This window comes from Delphinus delphis, chromosome 6 (genome assembly GCF_949987515.2).
Source record: "Delphinus delphis chromosome 6, mDelDel1.2, whole genome shotgun sequence".
Classification (NCBI taxonomy): domain Eukaryota; kingdom Metazoa; phylum Chordata; class Mammalia; order Artiodactyla; family Delphinidae; genus Delphinus; species Delphinus delphis.
In genome coordinates, this window is record NC_082688.1 from 10,193,546 (window position 1) to 10,217,350 (window position 23,805).

Sequence of the window (23,805 nt, forward strand, 5' to 3'; positions counted from 1 at the left end):
CTCTCCTCCTGTCTCTGCTTCCCTCCTTACCCAGATAGCATAAACCCCATGGTCAATCATTATGATCACTGGCTGAATGTACTCTCAATTTGCCCCCTCACTCGTCTAAACCTCAATCCCAGTTAAATCCAACGCGGGACTTCCCTGGCGATCCAGTGGTTAAGACTTTGCCTTCCAATGCAGGGGGTGTGGGTTCGATCCCAGGTCAGGGAACCTAAATCCCACAGGCGTCAGGGCCAAAGAACCAAAACATAAAACAGAAGCAATATTGTAACAAATTCAATAAAGACTTAAAAAAAATGGTCCATATCCAAAAATCTTAAAGAAAAAAGAAAATGTTCTGCCTACTCCTAATTTATACCTGTGTATGAGAAAACCAACACACACAACCATGCTAAATATCACTTTAAACTCATGATCACAAACCCTATACGAGCCCTTACTGATGCATGATACGCACACTATTACTTCCCCCGTCCATCCATCACTCCCCCACTCTCCCAGGCAACTAATTCATACGACCATCTCTCCTCAAATCTCCAGCCTCTTCCCCTCTCCTTATTCTCAGCTCCTTGCTTCCTACTTCACTGAGGAAATTGAAGCATCAGAAGAGATTTCCCTCAGGCTCCCTGCTTCAGTCTTTGCTCTCAGCCTACTCTCAACACAGCAGCCAGAGTGAGCCTGTGAAATCCTAAGTCAAATCACATCACTCCTGTGCTCAAAATCCTCCAAAATCTTCTTTTCTTGGCTTTCCATGGTCTGCCTCCATCCCCCCTACCTCTCTGACCTCACCTCCTATTACCAGAAGACCATACAACTTACCATCCAAACTAGGACACTACTGGGAGTGAAAGTGGACACTATTAATAATTTCATTGAGACAAGAGACATAAACAAGGACATACGACCACTCTCTTACCAGATCCCTCATTCACTCTGCTCCAGCCATATTCTCCAACATGCCAGGTATACTTGCACCCTAGTACCCTTGTACTTGCTCACCACCCAGGTCTCTCACTTCCTTTGGGTCTTATCAAGAGTCATCTTCTTCAGTGAGGTCTTTCTTGGTCACCCTACCTAAAATTCCAACCCCTGCCCTGCCACACACACATACTACCTCTCCCTGCTTTAGTTTTTCTTGTTAGCACTAGTCGTATTATACATTTCACTTATTTATCTTGTGTACTGTCGATCTCCCCAAGAAAATGTAAACTCCCTAAGAAGAGGGATATTTGCCTAATTTCTTCCCTGCTCTATTCACACTGACTAGAATAGAACCCATCACATCATGAGCATTCAGTAGTACACATTTGCTGAATAAATATATGAATGAAAAAGAGGTATTTCAATAACCCATTCACGTTAGAAACATCATAAGCAGCGGTAGAAATAACACAGGAGGAACAGAGGTGTAGTCTTTGATGGACAGGAAAAGAAGAGGTAAACACTATGAAATTATCAATAGATGCTAAATAAAATAAGCACACCATACTGAAAACATTAAATATACTATGTGGAAGTTTCATGAAAGACTTAAAGGAAAAACAAAAGTGCTCAAAATTTAGATTTATTCCTTACTTCTTAGCGAATAATTTCCAAACTCCTTAACCTAATGTTTAAGGGCCAACCTTGCCTTAACCCTCACCTCCAGTCCTATCTCACACTATTTCCCTATATGAACCCTCCTGTCCCAGCAAATCTGCCTTTTCATTTTTAATTGACCTTCATGTTTACATTTACATCACCTTATTTGCTCCTTCTAATTTCCAAGGTCTGGCTCAATAAAACCTTCCTTCCCAACCATATAGTCTGCCCCTGTGATAAATCCCAACTCTGAACTCTTAAAGCAGTGCTTATCCATACCATTAAATTGGAACTGTTATTTTCATCTTTTTTTTTTTTTTTTGGCCAAGGTGTTCGGCTTGCAGGATCTTAGTTCCCCAACCAGAGACTGAACCCAGGCCCTCAGCAGTGAAAGCACCGAATCCTAACCACTGGACCGCCAGGGAATTCCCTATTTTCATCTTTAGTGTCTATATCTTGTCCTTCCAGCAAGAATGAAGGGTCCCCTCAAACGATGAGAACATCTCTTAGACCTATGCATCCCCAACCCCCAATACCACGGCCAAACACAAGAAGTTCTCACATATCTTTGCTAACTGCCTTGTCACAAGGTGCTCTGAGAAAAAGAACATAAGTAAAATCAAAGGATTTTTAAATTAACATTAGGCACATTTCACAATAATAGAATTTTTTTTTCCCTGAAATTTGCCAGCATTTTCCAAGTTAGATAATTTCTTTTTGGAGTGGTCAAAAATTGGACTTTGAAATTCTATAAAATTCTATAAAAGCTCACTTGCACTTGCCACATTTTCTACAAAAATAAAAGCAATTATACCCATACATGTCAAGTCAGATTTTAAGCTTTTCAACTCATGAAGACTTATCACTGAGAGCCCAGCAGGGAGATTTTAGTTGAAGTAGTGAAGCGCATGGAGTTTTTGTATCCTTCCAACACCAGTATACAGGCTGGAAAACTACAGCCTGTGGGCCAAACTTGACCAGTTGCCTACGTGTATAAATAAAGTTTTACTGGAACACAGTCATGCCCCTTTGTTTATGTATTATCTGTGGCTGTTCTCATGCTGCATGGCTAGATAGTCGCCATAGTCCTCCAGCGTCCATATGGCCCACAAAGCCTAACATATTTACTAGCTGGCCTTTTACAGAAAAAGCCTGTCAAGTGCTGATAAGCAAGTATACCTACGATAATACAGAGCATGGAGAGGAGGCACAACCTGATAAGGTGAAATGCGTGAATTAGAAAGTACATTAAAAGTTCCAAGGAGGATACACATATTATAAATGTTAGCAACTATGCCTGAACAAACCCCTGTGACTCAAAAGAAGGACTCTAAAGTAGGGGGAAATTATTTCAATGTTTTATGGAATGAGAATCATGTTTCGTATTTTCTTTGATGAAAATTTCTAATTAAAAGCATCCCAAGGGACTTCCCTGGGCAGTGGTTAAGAATCTGCCTGCCAATGCTGGGGACATGGGTTTGATCCCTGGTCCGGGAAGATCCCACATGCTGTGGAGCAACTAACCCCATGCGCCACAACTACTGAGCCTGCGCTCTACAGCCTGCAAGCCACAACTACTGAAGCCCTCGTGCCCAGAGCCCGAGCTCCACAACAAAAGAAGCCACCGCAATGAGAAGCCCGTGCACTACAACGAAGAGTAGACCCTGCTCGCTGCAACTAGAGAAAGCCCACACGCAGCAATGAAGACCCAAGGCAGCCAAAAATTAATTAATTAATTAATTTTTAAAAAAAGATCTCACGTGCCGCAACTAAGACCCGACGCAGCCAAAGATAAAATAAAAATAAATAATTTTTTTTTTTTAAAAGAAGTAAGGTAGGGAATTCCCTGGCAGTCCAGTGGTTAGGACTCGGTTCTTTCACTGCAGAGGGCCGAGCTCCAATCCCTGATCGGGGAACTAAGATCCCACAAGCCGTGCGGCGCAGGCACCACCCACCCAAAAAAAAAGGTGGGGTAATTTTTATCATTTCACTAGGACACAATGAGACATACTCCACGTCCATCACATGACAGAAGTGACCGAAACGAACTTTCCCATGAAAATAAGTGGTAAATATCAGAGTCATAACTAAAGAGGTGAGACAGACAACTTGCTAACATGATGAAACCTACACTTGTAAAAGGCTTATTAGAAGTGAAATTAAAGGCCAACTATCTTCAATCGAAGAGCGTTTTTAGTAACATCATATGCCACACACAGGTATGGCTTTGAAATGTGAGAATAAAGCATGCTTTGCAAATAAATTAATGTGTGTAAGATGATACAGTTAAAAATTACACAGATGATGACAACTAAATGTAACGTGGTATCCTGAATGAGGTCCTGGAACAGAAAAAGGACATCAGGTAAAAACTAAGGAAATCTGAGGGCTTCCCTGGTGGCGCAGTAGTTAAGAATCCACCTGCCAATGCAGGGGACACGGGTTCAAGCCCTGGGCCGGGAAAATCCCACATGCCGCAGAGCAACTAGGCCTGTGAGCCAAAACTACTGAGCCTGCGCGCCACAACTACTGAAGCCCACGCTCCTAAAGCCCATGCTCCACAACAAGAGAAGCCACCGCAATGAGAAGCCCACGCACCGCAATGAAGAGCAGCCCCCACTCGCCGTAACTAGAAGAAAGCCCGCACACAGCACCAAAGACCCAACGCAGACAAAAATAAATATAAAAATAAAATAAAAACATTAAAAAAAAACCTAAGGAAACCTGAATAAAGCATGAACTTTAGTTAATAATAATTATCAATACTGGCTCACTAATTGTAGCAAATGCACCATTAATATGAGATGTTAATAATAACAGGAACTTGATTCTGGGTATATGGTAACTCCCTGTTCTATCATCTCAGTTCTTCTGTAATTTAAACTGTTCTAAAAAGTAAAGTCTATTTAAATTTTTTAAATTACATAAACAGGGGCTTCCCTGGTGGCACAGTGGTTGAGAATCTGCCTGCTAATGCAGGGGACATGGGTTCGAGCCCTGCTCTGGGGGATACCACATGCCGCCGAGTAACCAGCCCCGTGAGCCACAACTACTGAGCCTGCGCGTCTGGAGCCTGTGCTCCACAACAAGAGAGGCCACGATAGTGAGAGGCCCGCCCGCCGCGATGAAGAGTGGCCCCCTCTCGTCGCAACTGGAGAAAGCCCTCGCACAGAAACGAAGACCCAACACAGCCAAAAATAAATAAATAAATAAATGATTTTTTTTTTAAATTACATAAACAGGGACTTCCCTGGTGGCGCAGTGGTTAAGAATCTGCCTGCCAATGCGGGGGACACAGGTTTGATCCCTAGTCCAGGAAGATCCCACATGCCGCAGAGCAACTAAGCTCGTGCACCACAACTCTAGAGCCCACGAGCCACAAATACTGAGCCCATGTGCCACAACTACTGAAGCCTGCACGTCTAGAGCCTGTGCTCCACAACAAGAGAAGCCACTGCAATGAAAAGCTCATGCACCGCAACAAAGAGTAGCCCCCGCTCGCACAGCAATGAAGACCCAACACAGCCAAAAAATAAATAAATAAATTACATAAATAACATAATTCTAAAACCAAGCATCCAATTTAGCAACTTTTTTCAGTATGAAAAAGATATACAAATTTGAGAAATGCATGTGAACACTGTAATTTAGCAGTCTCCAACAACCACCATCTAGAAGGATTAGCAGGTATCCCATGATGTCCCAGAACCCATTTACATCTGGTAACACATTGCGATGTTTAAACTATCACACTAAGAATATTTTATCTTTCAGTTCACTGTGATCAGAAACGAAATACAGAAACTTCCTAACACAAAATTTCCACAGCTATGTTACATTTTGCACTAAATCCTTGTCAACTGAAGCAAGGCAAATATATTTCCTAGCCAGAATTGTTTAAGAAAAGCCAGTTTTTATATTAATTTCCATTTAATATCAAACTTTTAAAAAAGCCATTATAAGCAGTAATGGTTGAGCCTGAAGACGAGAGTTTTGACTGGTGGTAGTAAAGCATATAGGTGCTTAGGAAATAAAAACAATAATAACTACCATGCATTTCAGGCTCGTCATGTACTAGGCACCAACCAGGTGCTTTACATGGACGTTCTCATTTAACCTGTGTAACACTCGTGAAAGATAAGTATTCTTAGCCACTTTTTACAGATGAGGAAACTGAGGAAATTAAATTATTTTCCCAAGGTCAAGTTAATAACTAGCAAAGCTGCGACTAGAATCCAGGTGTATCTGGTTCACCCAGCTTTTACCCACCAAGCCATTTGCCTCCCAAGAGTGAGTGCTTTAATTTACAGTCAAGGTTACTTCTTCTAATCACCCCACTCTTTCAACAACTATTAATATGTCAGTCAGTAGCTGAACAACTCCCCCTTTCTTGGAAAGTTTCAAACTGCCTGGCAAAGTCAGGTTTAGTTGGACTTCAGGACTAAATAACCTAAATTCTACTAAAGAAATGGTATATGAAAGTTTAGAAAAAGTTACTAGGGACTAATCTAGATTATTACCCTGATAATTAAAGACACACACACATAGCAGGTGCTATCTAAAGTATCTTTTTTTAAAAAATTTTTTTTAGTATTTATTTATTTTTTTTAGTATTTATTTATTTATTTATTTATTTATTTATTTAGGCTGCACTGGGTCTTTGTTGTGGCACGCGTGCGGAATCTAGTTCCCCGACCAGGAGGGAAGTTCCTATCTAAAGTATCTTTTAAGACTTAAATGTGGGATTTCCCTTAATTGCCAGGTTAAGAATCTGCCTGACAATGCAGGGGACACGGGTTCCAGCCCTGGTCCAGGAAGATCCCACATGCCACATAGCAACTAAGCCCGTGCGCCACAACTACTGAGCCTGTGCTCTAGAGCCTGTGAGCCACAGCTACTGAAGCCTGTGCTCTAAAGCCTGTGAGCCACAGCTACTGAAGCCTGTGCACCTAGAGCCCGTGCTCCACAACAACACAGAAGCCACTGCAACGAGAAGCCTGCGCACCGTGACGAAGAGGAGCCCCTGCTCGCCACAACTAGAGAAAGCCCGCACACAGCAACGAAGACCCAATGCAACGCAGCCAAAAAAAAATACATATATATATATATATAAATAAATAAACATTTAAAAAATATGTAAATGTACTAACAGTTCTGGGTATAGCACTCTAAAGTAAAATACAATGAGCTCAAAACTAGCTATATAATCTCTAGTGATTAATATAATCTTTCTGGAATTCAGTTTTTCAATGGAAAAACAAGGAATTATGGGTACCATTCCTTTCCCATAATTTACACTCTACGAATCTCCAAATAGATCCAAGTTCCCTAAATGGTTCCAGAACTTCTTGGTCACCTCACTCTCTTTCTCTATGAGCTAACAGGGATTTTCTGTGAGCAGGTAACCTCAGATAGTAACCAATATTGTCAAAGTGATCTATACTCTTAGCGTATCATCTGCCTTCTTCCAATGTGGGAGCGCATAAGATCAAAATGGCCCTTTATTGGAAAAGGTTCGGAAAATTCAAGATTATCATCTTCCTCCCAATCCTTCAAACTATTTAGAGTCTCATCATCTCAATAGTTTCCTTCCTGGTCTCTCCTTCCTACTGTTGAAGCAATCTTCCTAAAGCACAAACCTTGTCATGCTACTCTCCACTGCTTACAGGATAATGTCTACAATATGCTACAGGGTATCAAGCTCTCAACCATAAATCCCTCTTTTCATAACTCCTATCTCATCTCCCACCATCTCTCCACTTCCCCAAAATCGGATTTTGCTGCCATACTATATCTTAAAGTCTCCAACATTTGCAGATGCTATTATCTAGGCTTAAGGGGCTCAAATCTTCCTTATCTTCAAGTGAACTCAGATTTCTCCTTTAAGGCCCAGCCCCCAAATCTCTTCCCTCTGTGAAGCTCTAGGAGAACTGCTCCTGACAACAAACAGGGTGCATCCTTCCTCCCTTATGACACTGAGTGGGAAAGTTACCCCATTTTAAAGTCTCTTTCAGTTTTTCTGTTTACATCATGCAGAAAATCTAAGCAAGGTGCCAATTTGTCTTCAACACTTCCCTAACACTTGCTAAACTCTTCTTTTAATTAAAGACAGAGGTCTCAAACTCAGCACCTTCTGCAAACAGTAGCAAGCTAGGTTTTATAACATTGCTTTGTTTTTATTATATTCAAGTTGCTTTCTATTTAGGGCAAGAGATGGTAGCCTTTCATTATGGTAATAACATAAAGCTTTAAAAAAATTTTTAAAGGTGTCCAAATTTTAAAAAAAAGACATTTTAAATAAACAATAGTATAAGTAGTTTGCAGATTTGGGAAAAATCATGATGTTACTCAAGGATTAAGCATGGTTAACATTGTTATATACTGATGCCTACACCTTGACAGAACTGTCAGTTACTTTTCTTGTTCATTAAACAGGTACATTTCATCATAGTATTTATGTACTATTTATACTAACGTGACAGGGCAAAAAAGGACCTAACTGCCATTTTTTAACGACCTACTACAATGTTAGCTGTATTTTATCAATCAAATAATTTGAAGATTTATTTTAATTACCCACCACTTTTAAGGGACCTAACCAATTCATACCAGAGATGGGTGTCCTTTGCAAATATTTTTTTATAAATATAATCATGTTGAATTACAATGGTTTGTCTAAATGCGTTTCCCCTTACAAGACTTACCTCCTCCAATGCAGGAATAGTTTCTTATTCATTTTATGTTTTGCTAAATTACATACTCTAAAAATCATTAGGTATTAAAAATAATGAACTCATCTTTTTCCAAAAAATGGACAGACAAGCACAGTAAGCTTTATTTAACATACATCCTTCACTCATGCATTCAAAAAATGTTTATTAAACACCTACGAAGTGCTAGGCACTGATGAACGGGACAGTTTAAGGTCTGCTCTTGAGGGACCCACATTCTCATAGGGATACATGACATTCTAATGACACTTTTGAGTCGTTGTCACAGACTGGATTTCTGCATACCCTCTATTTAGAATCCTTTGCCTACGCCTTTTAGTGGTCAGTTGAGTCCCAGGTAGGCAGCAGGGCCCAGCTCAAACTGAGGAGCCTTTACCAATCTCTTGACTCAGATACTTTCTCATAGACTATTTGCAACAAAATGTTGTTTTCTCAACAAAACTCCAAGTTCCCTAAAGTAGGGACATAGTCATCTTGGTATCCCCATTACTTGGCAGAGGAACTGGCATTTAGCAGGTGCTGAATCAATGTCTGAATTTATTAAAAAATTAATAAATAAGTGACTGAATGATGAAGAGCAATACCCCAGTTAGGAATCAGTCAAGCTGCTGCTAACGCAGCTCCCAAATGACTGAAGAACAGTAACTAAATTTAAGTTGAAAACATCTACTAACTTCCCAATGAGCATGTTTGAAATAATTATTAATGTACCAAAAAGATATTTCCTCACAATCAAGAAACGTGTATCATGAGAGGGGGAAAAAAATGGAAACAAGTGATACTTTAATATCTTTAGTTGGTATTTTTGAAACAAAAGTAAAACATTGTAGAAAAAAGAATGGACTTAGTATCAACTATTCCTGGCACAAGTACAGGGAACTGAAAGGCACACTACTTTGAAGATATAAGTATATAATATAAAGCTAGATAGTATCCAAAATTCAAATTAACAGTATAAGACTTCTTGTTAGTACAGAAAACTCCAGACCCTACCAAAAGTGAATAAAACACAGATGTCAATTTTACCCCCAATACATTAATTAATTTTCCAGAACTAAAAAAGACAAACCACAAAAATAATGAAATTCATGCATAATAAATGGCTTGTGGATTAAGCTCAGATTTTATTAGACCACACAACTGACAGAATATCAAAACACTTGGACAGCTAATATGCATTACTTAGTAAATACTAATGTACCCTCACTATTCCATTATAAAACCTTGGCTTTTTAAAATATTACTTGAAATCATTACTAATGGGACTCTTAAACAAGATTAAGTTTGAAAGACATTAAGTAAGTTACGGTACACCCCTACCATGGAATACTACATAATTATTAAGAAGGAGGTAGAGGTACATGGAAAGGTATCTACCACGTACCACTAAGTGAAGAAAGCAAACTGCAGAACGATATGCATGGTAAGATCCCAGAGGCAGTACAGGTGTTAAAACACAAAACCCCTCCCCCCCCCCCAAAAAAAACACAAACCCCACAGTAAGACTACTCGAGCTCAAATCTCGGTTTTGCTGCTCACTAGCTAAGCAACCTTTGGCTAATTACTTCTCCTTGCCTCGGTTTCTTCATCTGCAAATGGATGTAAAATTGAAGCTTACTTCGTAGGGTATGTTCATAAGTTTGTGAGGGTTTAACAGGTTAACATATGTAAAACACTTAGCAAGAACAAGTGTTAACTATAATTTGGGGGGAAAAAAGAAAAAATCCAAATCATATAGCATATGCATATACATGCAGGGGAAAAAAGCTTTCATTTTTGCATTGCTTTTAGTTGTTGTTTTTTTTTTTAACAAAGAACATTTATTACTGTAGTAATTTAAATTTTTTAAAAAAGGAAAACATAATAAAAATGTGGCACTAAGAGCTCCCCTGCTGAAAGATCTGCTAGTACAATTACTTAAACACTCAAGACCAGACAAATTCTGTGAATAATAAAAAATGTGAAATTTTCAAGTCCAACAAAAAGGACACAATACTTAATCTCTCGGTATAATTCAACAATAACATGCTACACACCAACAAGGAGAACTGCAATGGTATTAGAATTATATCCCTTTTTTTTCCCCAAAGGCAATAAGTAACACAAAAATATCCACCTAATCTGGAATGCATATCAGGAACTTTCACAATTATTTAAACCTTCATTAATTTTATTAGTCTGAAGTTATATACCACCAAATCTAATTCCCTCTTATTCAACAATCTCTAATGACATCTCACTAAGACATATATAAATCTGGAGATCAAGATAAACCAAATAGTTAAAAAAAAAAAAACCTAAAACCCTTAGAACTCTTGAGAGGAAGATTTCACCACCCACATGCTTTGAGGAAGCTTTGGTCCCCAGCATAAACTTAGCTTCTTCCATAAATACAGTGGGTGTACAAAACTACCAAACATAAGAGCAGAAAGAGGACTTTGAGCTTTAGCTGCATTTTTGCTGAGCTGTAATACTGGTAAAGCCTGTTTCAAGATCCAAGGGTACACCCTCAAATTTAAGGAAAGCATGTAAACAGCAGACTGACATGTCTATGTCATCACATTTACCAGAATGGTACTTCATAAAATTACAACTATTTATTATTAAACTGCAAATAGCATTATTATCACTGTGTTCTACCTACAAGGAACCTTCCAGAACAAAAAAAAAAGGAAGAAAATCTTGTTAGTTAAATACCTTTTCAAAAATAAATAGAAGTCTGGGCTTCCCTGGTGGCGCAGTGGTTGGGAGTCCGCCTGCTGATGCAGGGGACGCAGGTTCGTGACCCGGTCTGGGAAGATCCCACATGCCGCGGAGCGGCTGGGCCTGTGAGCCATGGCCGCTGAGCCTGCGCGTCCGGAGCCTGTGCTCCGCAACGGGAGAGGCCACAGCAGTGAGAGGCCCGCGTACCGCAAAAAAAATAAAAATAAATAAAAAGTAAATAAATAGAAGTCAATAAATGTTAGCAATTACTGTCATTACTGTTATTATGATGTTTTGGAATGATGGAATAGAAACTTACTCAGAGGGAGACTTACTTAATAAGTTACGTTCCATCAGAATCCAAGTTGGCCCACCACACCCCTGAATAATTAGATATTAAAAGGCACTTTATTTTAGAGAAATCGAAGTTAGATTCCTTGGTTCTAAAGGAGGTAAAGATGAAATAAAGTCTGCGAAAAGAATTAATCTATTCTTTCCTAAGCTTTTCTGACATAGAAATCCATATTTGTAAACATTTTGCCTTTCTGCCTTAAGTGCTATGACGTTTAGACCTAATGTATTTTTGTCAGGTAGTCAGGATTTATAAACAGTGAAAGTAAAATCAAGAAATGGGTCAGAGTTCTGCATTCGAAAATGAAAGGAGACAGTTCAGAGTGGGTTGAAAATAGATGACTTTAGCCTAAGTCCTAAAAACTTTTAAAATAGATGTATTTGGATAAAATTTAGATTGCTTGGGAAGATAATTTGGTTCTGATCCTGAAAAAAAGGAAACAGGCTAATATCCCAACTAAATTTCTGTCTTTTAAATTTTCCAATATTAATCCTTTCAAAAATTCACAGAAAATAAACTAAAAACATAAATTAGGTAAGGGAAAAAAAAAGAAGAACTGAACATGTTTGATGACACGCTTCCCACTAGTCTCCAGCGTGGGTGTACAGGCATTACATGGGTGCAAGCCCAAGCAAGCATCTTTTCAGACAGACATCTTAGATTAATGAACAGACATCTTGCCTGTTTTTACAGTTAAAGTATGCTTAAAGCCTTATATTTTTTTCTTTTCTTTTTATTGAAGTATAGTTGATTTACAATATTGTGTTAGTTTCAGGTGTACAGCAAAGTGATTTAGATATATAAATCTTTTTTCAGATTATTTTCCCTTATAGGTTATTATAAGATATTGACTATAATTCCCTGTGCTCTACAGTAAATCCTTGTTGCTTATCTATTTTATGTATAGTAGTTTGTATCTGTTAATCCCATACTCCTAATTTATCCCCCCACCCCCTTCCCCCTTTGGTCAGCATAGGTTTGTTTTCTATATTTGTAAGTCTGCTTCTGTTTTGAAAATAGAGTCATTTGCATTATTTTTAGATTCCACATATAAGTGATATATTTGTCTTTCTCTGACTTACTTCACTAAGTACAATATTCTCTATGTCCACTCATGTTGCTGCAAATGGCAGTATTTCATTTGTTTTATGTAGAGCCTTATCTTTTTAAAATGGCTGACAAAAAAGGTGAATATGAAGATAATTTTGGCTTAATATACATAATTTAATTACAGCGTTAGTATTAAGTTATATTTTCCTTTCAGGTATAAATACTTATCAATTATCTGGTTCATCTTCAAACTTAAAAAAAAATACAGACTTCAGAAGTTTGTATTTTTTTTAAAAACATTTGCTCAACTGTTCATTTATATATATTAAATATGAGAACTTGAAGTATCAACAGATGTTCACCACTTCTTCTGATCTTTGCATTGCAGAGTTCAAAACTGGGTTTCAGCTTAGAAGCAATGAAGAACTTCCCTTCTGAAAATGTTTTTACAAAATCGTAATACAGGGCTTCCCTGGTGGCGCAGTGGTTGAGAGTCCACCTGCCGACGCAGGGGACACGGGTTCATGCCCCGGTCCGGGAAGATCCCACATGCCGCGGAGCGGCTGAGCCCGTGAGCCATGGCCGCGGAGCCTGCGCGTCCGGAGCCTGTGCTCCGCGATGGGAGAGGCCACAACAGTGAGAGGCCTGCGTACCGAAAAAAAAAAAAAAAATCATAATACATATTGAAACATACTTAAAAAAATAAGGAAATATAGGTAAACATAAAGAAGGAAACGTTAATTATCTATAGTTCTAAAAACCAGAAATCAAACAATTTAGTGTCTAAAGCTTCATCTAAAATGTGTACATAATACAGAAAGTATTGATCCTAGTTCCTTTACAAATGAAAATATCTTGATTAGGATTAAAGAGTTTAGGCCACAAATAATTCTATACAAACACAAGTTTAGGTAGTTCAAATGTAAAAAAACACATAACTGAAATCCTTCTTACCTAAGAGAAAATTAACTCCAGAGAAGGAAATGTGTGGGTGAAAAAACCATAAAGTTGAAGGGGAAAATTTAATCATTTAAGAAAAAATTTTTTTCAATTTTTTTTGGTCTTTCCAAAGCAAGTAAGAAGAATTCCACTTACATCAGACTTTTACCCGCCACCCCCCCAAAAAAATCATACTTTATCTTGGAGAATTGTAATGTATAACCAACTCCCCAATACTCTCACTCCTAAAAAAAAATAATAATAAGTAAAAGTGAAACATCTTACAATTGGGAATATATCCACTTCCCTGCTTCAGTTTTCTGCAAATATCAGGGGTACTTTTCCCAAATAAACCAATTTAAACTAAAGCGCATCATGTTTAAAGAGTGGCAAATTTTGTATTGTTAGTTTCACCAAATAAGAGTTAATACATATTGTTGCTGTTTCCAGAATGCCATTATCAGGCAGCATCACCTGGTAAATTGCTAAGTGCCATCACTGGAAAGCTGCTCACAAACTCACAGTGGAGCCAACTGGGTGAAGTGGGAAGTGACAACGCTGTGACAGTGGCCAGGAAGGCACCAGAAGAGTAGCACTTGTTTTAAAGTCAGGGATGTGGTATGAAGGTAGAAAAGGACGAAACCAGGTTGAAAGCTGGAACACCAAAAGGTAACTACCAATTACTGAGTGAAAGCCATGTTCCTGAGGTTTTACATATATTATTATTTTTGAAGTTAATCCTGTGTGATAGCTATTTATCACCTCCATTTTACAGCTGAGGAAACAGGATTAGAAAAGACAAATAACTTACTGCATAATCATTCACCTATCATGAAGCAAACAAGGAATTCAAAACTAGATTTATCTGACTCCAGAGCCCAGACTCTTTTCCATTTCCCCAGGCTGCCTCTCTGGTTCTTCAGTATATAGAATTCAGGCTCCCTGTGAGCAATTTCACTGTTGTGGGCTCTAGGAGGGAGAGATCCACCTGGAGGCAAACAGTCACATGCTATCACCAGGGGAGCCTAGAGTTTTCAGCCTTTGTTCGTCCCAAGCCACCTTTATACATAATCTTTTCTCCCGTTTTCCCTTTTACAGCCCTAACACACTGGATAGATGGATGGAAGGAGAGAGGAAGGGAGGGATGGAGGGAGGGAGGCAAGCTGACTTAAGATGTTTATTTGATTTACAAACTCCTCTATCCTTGTCTTTGTTCAAGTCGTTCCCTGCACCTGAAGCCCTTCTCCAATATCCCTATAGCTAATCACATCTATGACTGAAGGTCCAGTTCAAATGCCATCTCCACACAGCACTCCCCAGTCTCCCACTCTCTCATTCAGTAGTAGTATCTCCAATCTAAATTTTCCTGACCCTTTATGTATAAAATAAATATACAAATAATATGATGCCAGATAGATATATGCTATAAATAAAATAAAGGGGCAGGGGAGAAAGAATGGCCAAGGGGGCAGTGTAAGGACCCAGAAGGTTTATCAGGCAAGACCTCTCCAAGGCAGTGATTTGTAATACGGTGTGTTTAATTCAACACAAACTATTTCGGCACCAATATTTGTTTCACAAAATACTCTTCTTCAATTCTCCATACCCTCCCCTTAATCTTTTCCACAAATAGTCTGCCGTAGTGGTTTTTCATTACTGCTATTCTTTTAGAGGAAAAAAAATCTCACACAAGATGTTGACAGGTGCTTTACAAACAGGTGCAAATTTCAAATCACGAATATTCTGAAAAAATGTTAAAAGTGATTTGTCAGTGAGAAGTCTGATGCCAAAATGAAACTGAACTACAAGAATTTAAAATGGAATTTCAAGAAAATGACGTATCAACTCTTCAACTCTATAATCTGCAAGTTTACTTTCTATCATATATGGAAAGAAGAATGGCAATAGGAAAATATACTTGAAGAGAGATCCTGCAGTTTTTCACTTAAGGATAGATGGGGATTTCCCTGACAGTCCAGAGCTTTCACTGCCAAGGCCAGGGGTTCGATCCCTAGTTGGGGAACTAAGATCCCACAATCCACACACGGCACAGCCAAAAAAAAAAAAAAAAGACAGAAAAATTAGAATATCCTCACCCCTTTAAAAGCCACACTACCTACATGACTTAAAGAAAACCAGCACATGCTAAAATTTTCTTTCACAGGCTTATACAAGAGCTTGGAGGGCTCAACCCCTTCAATCACTTGGAACTAGGAGATGCCTTAACACAAAAGTCTAAGGGCCAAAGTACTCACTTCCCTTTCTTCCTCAGATTATTTTGCTGATTCCCCAGTACCCTGAAAGAAATATCTGTGGTCTATTCTGTCTTTGAAAACTATTACTCTGATCCCAGTCAAATCTTTTCTCTTACTTCCCTGATTACAAAATTCCCTCTTTCATCGACACTATCGTCCTATCTGCCTTGACTTTTTTCTTATCTAATGAGAAACATATTCTTCCAGGCAGGCTTATAGATCCCCAAAACTTATTTCTACTTCAGGAATTCTTAATCTTTTTGTGCCATGGGTTTCTTTGGTGGTCTGGTAAAGCCTATGGACCCCTTCTCAGATTGCTTTTAAATGCATAATTAAATATATGCGATTACAAAAACAACTAATTATACTGAATATTAGCAAAACAATGAAAAAACCCTGATATTGCAATATATGTACACCTTTATTATCACATTAAGTAACAAGATCTAACAGTGGATTCAGTAATACCATAATTCAAAAAATTATAAGCATAAATGATATTTTTAAAATGTTTATTGGAGTATATCACAAATGATATTTTAAGATATCTGCAACAACTGTAAACATGACACAAAAATATCTGTAATTTTTATTGGTGACAAAGCCACAGGCATTGCTAATTCTACTGCGGTTTGTTGCTTACATTCATTATTGAAGGAAATGATAATACAGTTATCAGATAATAAAAATAAAAACATGATTTTATCCCCATTCTAGTTCAAGGAGCCCCTGATTTCTATCCACCAACTGGTGAATCCCAGGTTAAAAATCCTTTCTAGTTCAAAACCTTGCTCAAACTGATTTTTGCCACAAATTTTAAAATAAAAACACTGATTTCTCCTTTGATCTAGCTCTCATCTGAACATACCACCATGCCTCCCTGTTTTCACACAGATGTATACACAGAACCCTGTTTATTTCTATGACTTGCCTATCCAGCACCCATTTAAATTTTGCCAGTCAATAAAAGGCGAAATTGAAGGAAAGGAGATGGAAGCAACCAACAGCTCCTCACTTACAGACCTCCAACAGGAAGTATAAAGATGCCAAGTATGGTGTGTACGTTTTTGGTAGGTGGGCTGCCCGACCCGTGAGTCCAGCTTGTCAAGAGTCTCCGAAGCAAGACATCTTCACCAGCGGCACTCAGAAGACATTCCACCTCCTCCTCGCCTCCCATACTCAGTTCCCTGGCTGCCAGGTCGCTCGCCTCTGGCTCTCACCCGAAGCCACCCCGCGGTCCTCCTGTCCCTTCCCATCCCATCCCCCACGCGTCCCTCCCTCCAGTCCGCCCCAGGCTGCCCTGGCCCCTGAGCGCCGCCACATCTCTCCCTGGACCTAACCGTGTGCCCCCACCCCCACTTCTCCCCTCACTGCAGAGAAGGGCCCAGGGGTCAGCTGGACCCGGCGGCCCACCGTCAGCGCAGGCTGCGGCCCTAGGCCGAAGCAACACGGCCGCCAGGCAAGGAGCCGCGCACTCCGCGCAGCTGGATCGGGGACGTGCACTCACCAAGATCATGCGGAGGAGGGCACCGATGTCTGCGCAGGACCGCCACTCGGCCTCGGAGCCGTTGCCCTCGCGGCGAACTGCCACCGCCACCACCACCACCACCACCGCCGCCGCCGCCGCCACCGCCGCCACTCGCTAGTTGGCTTCCCTGCGTCCTGCGGCGGCGCTGCCGCCACGCCATGGCGCGTGCGCGGCGCCGCGGGGGCCCCTGGGACTAGTAGTTCAGGCCGGCAGCCAGCGGTGCCTCTTCCGCTTTTACCACCCAAGTCCGCTGCAGGCTGGAGCCGTCTTGAGCTACTGGGGTACCGCGAAACGGCTTCCGGAAAATTGTTCACCAAACACTCGCCCTTGCTTCCGCGTACGGTACTGCTGGATGTGAATAATCCGGCTGAGCAAGTATGTGTAAAGTAAAACAATTTAGAGCATTTATGTTTTAGATAACAAGTGTCACTTGGCCAGAACACATCATTTGAAACACACACACCCATACACCACTCTTCTTCCTTTCTGTCAAAAGGGTCATTAATTGCCTTTGTGTTATCTGGATTTTCAGTCTTAAATCTGATTTCCCACTCCTTTTATCAAATTTTACTTGACCATACAGTTTTTTAGGTCGATTGACAATTTATCTAATACAAAATTTTTTATAAAAACAATTCATATATATTCAAATATAAAGTTAACTGAGCTGAACAGTCCTAGAAACCTTAGAATTGGAAGACAGCTTAAAGGTCATTAGTCCACCTCCGGCCCAGGCAGGAACTCCAGCCAGATAGTCATCCAACTTCTCTTTCAAACAGTTCAAATTTCAGGGTGCTCACTTCCTTAAATAAGGAGGCCTGGTCAACTGTTGGGCAGCATTAAATGTTAGAAAGTTCTTCTGCTGAACAAAATCTACTTCCCTTTTACTTTCTTCCATTGCTAGTTGTTATGCTGCCTGGAGCAATATAGAATGTTTTGCACTTGATAGTCTTTCAAAAAATTGAACACAATGATTATATCGTCCAACACTAGGAGTCTCCAGACCAAAAAAAAAGGCGTCAGTTTTGCAACAAGTTCAGATTTGATTCAGCTCCCAGACTGCTTTCCATTCAGTCATCCTCCTTGATGTATTATCTTTAAAAATTGTCAAAATTTGCCTCAGATTTATAGCCTTGTTTTATTACCACAAGAGCATTCTATGGTAAACTGGTCAGGTATTATTGCTATCATATTGCCATTCAACTGAATCAAGAATTCCACCAGATCAAAGATTATTCCTCAGCTCTGTTATAAAACATTGTCCAAAGCAACAAGGGAATGAAAAAAGCAACAGGATATGGTTTACAATTTAGGGTAAAAGGATAATTCACACAGATTAAGGATCATAATAATAAGCTAAGGTGCAAAGTACTCCAGATTCCTGGCGAAAGTCTTCATCAAATTGAGTGGCCATGACTTTAAGAAGGAAGTTAACACTTGGGAGTTACTGAATGGTTGGATTTGAAGAAAGAAATGGCATGTGACGATTGCTAAGGAAGAACCCAGCCTGAGCAGTTTGCTCTCACTTAACACTGAGTACAGTACTATAAATGGGCTGGACCACACAGGCCAGGTTAAGGGGAAAGGAAAGGGCCCCCAAAGTTGCAAAAAGCTCTTGAGGGTTGTGAAAAAACCGCACTGTATGTAGTAAGTAAAAAGGGCACTGGGATGGTCAATTAGTTGTTCTGAGCCCTTCTCTGTCAACCTACAAATGAAGAGCTTGAATTAGGTAAGTTGTTCTCAATCTTTTTTTCCAGCCAGCGCATCCAAGGAACACAACCTGCACATTAGAACAATGATCACAACAACAGTAAATCTTGTGGAATATGAAGTATTTTTCTCAATGCCTTTTACACAGGGGAAAGTGAACTCGAGAGGTGAAAAGACACTCAATAAATAGTACTCCTTGAGGGCAGAGAACCCCGTCTTATTCACCACTGTCTCTCTGGAACCTGCCATACTACCTAGGATGTAATATATATCTTCTTTAAAAAAAAATGAATGGGATGAATAAACAGTAAACCATGGCCAAAGCCTTTTTCCTTCCACTATATCACTCAGCCTTCCTTGACATACAGGGATATGAAATTGCTTGTCCATAGTCACAGAATTCGTACCAGATCTTGATCAGAGCTCAGTTCTTCACACGCTCAACCTCATACTCTGCAGACCACTCTGCCACAGAAGCAGAGAACAGTGACATACTCAGAATTTTTTTTAATGTTCTTTCCTTCATTTGTGCACAGCCAGTCTTGGAGGTAAGAAAAGAAAGCAGGTGCTATGCCAAGTGATTTCGGGGTCTTTGGCAAGTATTTCTGGACAAAAATATTTTTTCCTCACATCCATGAAAGCCCCCTGAAATGTCATCCTTAGTGTTAGAAACATTGAATCCTGGATGTTAGAGCTGAGTATCAGAGATCATCTAGTCCAATACCTGCATTCGTTTGAATTTGGAGCCTGTCCTCAAGAGATCCTAATTAAAAAGCACATGCCCCTGGGAAAAGTAACATTTAAGTTATTATGCATCTATACTTAGGAAAGAAATACGACAGTTAATTGAGAGCAAACCATACCAGAAAGAAAAGCAGGGCCATATCCAGAAAAAAATAAAGATTAGGAAGAGGGAGAGCAAGATGAAAGGGAGAAAAACAAGGACTTCATCTATGTGCAATTTTTTTAATCTATTTGGCACACAGTTTGGGAAATGAATTAATTTGAACCAGTACATACTTAGGTGTAGATAGCTACAGCTTGTGCAAAGATTAATCTTAGTGTCTAATCTGAGTCAATTAAATTATAAACTAGGTGATATGTAAATATAGCAATAACATGGATAGAAACCAATACAGCAGAGAATGAACTCTGAGACTGTATTTTCTTTTTTAATTTATTTTTTAAAATTTAAAAAATAATTATTTGTTTGTTTTGGCTGCGCCGGGTCTTAGCTGCGGCACACGGTGCATCTGGCTCTTTAGTTGCGGCATGCATGCAGGATCTAGTTCCCCAACCAGGGATGGAACCTGGGCCCCCTGCACTGGGAGCTCGGAGTCTTACCTACTGGACCACCAGGGAAGTCCCTGAGACTATATTTTCAACTGTAAAACAGAAACGTCACCAACCCTATCTATCCCGTAGGTCAAAGCTTTTTACCATAAAGCAAAACACAAATGTTATGCTTTGACATAGTTCAAACTCAAACAGCAGGCAAACATTCAATGCTAAAGGCTAACTTAGTCGTTTTTTGTTTCTTAATTTCTTTTATAAAATTTATTTTCAATCTGACAAGTAATATATTAATTCTTGTTCTTGAAAATGTATACAATACACAACATGGATGGACCTAGAGATGTCATACAAAGTGAAGTAAGTCATACAGAGAAAGACAAATACCATGATATCACTTAATGTGGAATCTAAAAAATGATACAAATGAACTTATTTACAAAACAGAAACAGACTCACAGACTTAGAAAACATACAGTTACCAAAGGGGAAAGGTGGGGGGGAGGGATAAACTAGGAGGTGGGGATTAACATATACACAGTGTTATATATAAAACAGATAATCAACAAGGGCCTACTGTATAGCACAGGGAACTCTACTCAATACTCTGTAATAACCTATATGGGAAGAGAATCTGAAAAAAAATAGATGTATGTATACATATAACGAAATCACTTTGCTGTACATCTGAGTCTAACACAATATTGTAAATCAACTATACTCCAATACAAAAATTTTAAGAAAAAATAAATAAATAATAAAGTTTAAAAAATGTATACAATACAAATAAGTCAAAAGTTCCTCTTGATTCCCCCCCAATTCCATCCAGTAGCTACTCTTGTCAATTTGATAGGTATCTGCCCAGATTTGGTGGTGGGTTGTTTAACCCAAATAGAATCACACTGTACATACTGTTCCATGTTCTATAACGCTTTTTTCATGTAAGAGTAAATCCTGGCATCTTCCATATCTATATTCCATATAGATACATAAAAATCTACCTCCTTGTTTTGAACCTTGCACAATATTTCCATAGTACAATCTACCCTAGTTAATTTAGCGTCCCCTGTTGATGGACATTTAGGTTGACTCATCACATTTTGAATAACAAAAAATACATGTGAATTAACTATATGTTATTTCTTAATGGGAAAATTTTTCTAAATCTCTGGAAAATCCAGAGAGACAGACATGAAAGCTGTCCTATACACAGGTGGCACAAAATATCCTTCATAAAGTCCTTTTTGCGCTTAAACTATCCAATTGAAAGTAAAGGACAAGATTCCAGTCACAGCCCTACTCCATGCTCTGGGCCCTTGGTTGTCCTGCACTGGCCCCCACTGGCAGGTTCAGAAATAGTGATACTCAGAGGTCGATTTACTATGAAGCTGATGGAGCTTATGATTTAAGGCAGTGTATTCACATAGTCGTATGGTTTTGTAACACTTGCCAAGGAATTTTAAATTATTGGCTAAATCGAGGACAACAGATAAAAGCCTAAAACTTGAGAATACTGGAAATGAGGATCATTTCCTGTAGAACAGGATCATAAATCATGCTACTCACACTTCAGCCCAATGAAATCTACTATAAAACTTATTTTTCTACCAGTGCAAGGGATGTCCAGACTGATAGGAGCTGTAATGTTAATGGATCATAAAGCTTTTGTGTATTATCTGTATTTGAATTTAACCCATGACTAATTATAATATATGAAATATCTTTAACGTAATCACATTTTACATCTTTCACTGACAACTTTTTTCATTGTCTTGTATTATTTAGTTAAGTTCTCAAAGTTTCTCAAGCTTGTTAAGCTCCTGATAAACAGAGATTTTTTTTAATAACAAAAAGTATAGACAAAAAAGTAACATGCTTACAATTTATATACTCTTTGAAAATCAGATATCAACAATTTTAATGGCAACATATTTCATCATACTGACAAATCATAAATTGTCATTTCAAAATGGAAATTGTTTACTCCTGATAACAAATTTTTAAATGCCAAATTCATGCAAATTAAAGAAATTCTAGAATACAGAAATAAGTTAAATAGAAACTTAATACTTTGTAAAGCTTATTTTAAAAGTAAATGGTGTAATACTCTCATACTATTGAGTAACCTGCTTTTTTTACTTAATAAAATTTGTTTTGCTAACTTTATAAGCTAATTCTAAAATTTATATGGAAATACAAAGCACCAAGATTAGCCAACAACACTCCTGAAGAAGAGTAATGTGGAAGGAAGGACTTGTCCTACCAGGTATCAAAATTTATTACAGTTGACCCTTGACCAGTGTGTGGGGTTAGGGGCACCAACCCTCTGCATAGCAGAAAATCTGAATGTAACTTACAGTTGTTCCTCTGTATCCACAGTTCTGCATCCACAGATTCAACCAACCTCAGATTGTGTAGTACTGTAGTATTTCCTATTGAAAACATGTGTGGACCCATGCAGTTCAAACCTGTGTTGTTCAAGGGCCAGCTCTCTATAGCTATAGAAATTAAGACAGAGGCTAACAAAATACTATGAAAAATGGTGCTGGGATATTTGCGTATCCATGTGGAAAAAAATTAATTGTACTCACAATATATACAACTCACACATTAAAAAAAATAAATTCCAGGGCTTCCCTGGTGGCGCAGTAGTTGAGAGTCCGCCTGCCGATGCAGGGGACACGGGTTCGTGCCCCGGTCCCGGAAGATCCTACATGCCGCGGAGTGGCTGGGCCCATGAGCCATGGCCGCTGAGACTGCGCGTCTGGAGCCTGTGCTCCGCAATGGGAGAGGCCACAGCAGTGAGAGGCCCGCATACCGCAAAATAAATAAATAAATAAATAAATCCAATTGAATTATATAGATATAAAAGAGACAGGTTTTAAAAAATAAATTTTTAGCAGATAATTAAGAACAATGTCTTCTTGGACTTCCCTGGTGGTGCGGTGGTTAAGAATCCACCTGCCAATGCAGGGGACCACGGGTTCGAGCCCTGGTCCGGGAAGATCCCACATGCCGCGGAGCAACTAAGCCCGTGTGCCACAACTACTGAGCCCGTGCCCTAGAGCTGGCAAGCCACAGCTACTGAAGCCCCCGGGCCTAGAGCCCGTGCTCTGCAACAAGAGAAGCCACCGCAATGAGAAGCCCACACACGGCAATGAAGAGTAGCTCCCGCTCACCTCAACTAGAGAAAGCCCGCACAGCGACAAAGACCCAACACAGCCAAAAATATATTAATTAATTAATTAATTAATTAAAATAAGCAGGGAGGCTATAAAAAAATTAAAAAATAAAACAGCGATACACACATACACATTGCATATGAAGAAAACATCTCTAGAAGGCAACATAGTGACAGTGGTAACCTTCATTAGTGTAGGGTAACAGGGCTGGGGACTGGGTGGCAGGCCAACTTATTTTCACTGTATATTGTATATTGCACCCATTGAATTTTACACCATGTATATATATTTCCTATTTTAAAAATTTAGAAATTTAAGACATATATCAAATATTATCACTCAGAAGCTACAGAGGTAGCTCTTTATCCTCAGTAGCTTATTTTACTTCAAAGGAAAACTTAAGATAGAAGAAAATTAAAACTAACATTTTATGTATAAAATTAAAATGCTTTACAATTAATCAAGTACCTTAATCATA

General features: G+C 39.1%; 1 protein-coding gene across 7 annotated transcripts in view; it reads right to left on the reverse strand.

The window, feature by feature from the left end:
• GAPVD1 (GTPase activating protein and VPS9 domains 1) overlaps nt 1-23,805 on the reverse strand; it is an 83,401-nt gene that overhangs the window by 55,901 nt on the left and 3,695 nt on the right. For 6 of the 7 annotated variants that reach the window (XM_069540751.1, XM_069540749.1, XM_069540750.1 and 3 more), the window contains exon 1: nt 17,122-17,230. The exons of the other annotated variant lie outside the window; for it this stretch is intronic. The gene's annotated coding sequence lies outside the window, so the exon portion shown is untranslated. Of the gene's footprint in view, nt 1-17,121; nt 17,231-23,805 lie in introns of those variants that run through there. 7 annotated transcript variants of the gene reach the window in all.